The following is a 1,471-nucleotide window of genomic DNA, read 5'->3' as shown; positions in this document are numbered from 1 at the left end:
ATATTTTATTCTTTATAAATTGTATAAATATTATCGTTCAAAATTTAATTTCCTATTATATTTATATTATTATTCTATCTCTATTATATTTATATTTATTCATATATTTATTCAGTTCGTCATGAAAAGTAGTCAAAAATTTCGAGCAATCTGATATTCCAGTTTCTTTAAATAATTATATGTAACATTAGATAAATGATAATTTTATTTAATTATCCTTAGAAATCGTACATTTTCACAATTAGATTTTTGTTGAAATTTTCTTTGGCATCGTAGAACGGGGGGGGGGGGGGGGAGGAATAATTTCATTAAGTTAGTTGACTTTACTTCAAGTTAATTTATTCTTTCCCTCGTTCCACTTTTGTAAAAGAACAAAGAACGAGTTGAATTAAAGTTAAACGAAAATGTGAGGTTCGAAGGAAATTCTTCTCTCATAGTTTCAAAATTCAACCTGCCTCGTAGTGGTACAGGTCGATGTTTCAGGCAGGCGCGCAAATAATATCGTCCACCACTTGCCTTTCACGCACGACGTCGAGATAAATCGCGGGCTCGTTGAACGGGGTACTCGGACGTAAGTAACAAGCGGGCGTAAAATTCGTCAACGACGAGAGAGAGACTCGACGCAAGAGACTGGCGCGAAAGAAAAGCCGCTCGTGGAAGAAAGGGACTCGTAGCCATTCTGCCATAAATCACTGAGCTGGGCGACCCGGCGACGACAACGACGACTACGACGATGATGACGAAGCCCTCGACGTCGCGCGCACAAGCTGTGCAACACCATTGAGCCAGTCGCGTCCGCCTCTTTCGCCCCATTTCGTTCGTTTTCGCCGGTAGCTATCCTTGCGGCATCTTGCGCCCTATAATGACAGAGATACGTCCTTCCGTGTCGCACGTACCTGTCATAATTTTCAACCTCTCTTGTCCTACGACCTCCATGACTACCAACCGCCTAGCTATCCCGATCTCTCGCGCTTGTCAAGGCGGTAATAGTTTTCCCGACGTGTACTCTTTAGCCCCATCTAACTTTGCCGAACAGAAATATTAAAAACGAAAAGAGAAGACTATAATATGCAAGAATTAAATGATAAAATGACTGAGAATATTTAAATCCGCAGAACATTATATTATCTTTAATTTATTCTGCAAGTTTTTATTTAATCTCCGCTTAATATTTATAACGTAAGTGAAAAAAAAAATGAATAATAAGTTTTCTTATAATATATTAAATAGAATTCATTATTGTATATTTTAATCGTTCCCACAGCTGTGCGCAGATCTTAATACTGAGGGATAGTTCTTTCAGCTCTCTTTTCTTCTGCGTTCCTTTCTTAAAATTCATTTTGGCGAACGCATTTTGCTGACGGTTATTCTCCGGTTTATGACCGAAAATTCCGGCTTTTTGATCGAATCTCCGACTAACCGCTCAAAATTTTGATGACCTTTTTTTAAATGCGCGCTGCAAGGAAGTTTC

This window comes from Atta colombica, unplaced genomic scaffold (assembly GCF_001594045.1).
Source record: "Atta colombica isolate Treedump-2 unplaced genomic scaffold, Acol1.0 scaffold252, whole genome shotgun sequence".
Lineage (NCBI taxonomy): Eukaryota > Metazoa > Arthropoda > Insecta > Hymenoptera > Formicidae > Atta > Atta colombica.
The sequence above is the reverse complement of the archived record's forward strand: the minus strand, read 5'-3'. Positions refer to the sequence as shown.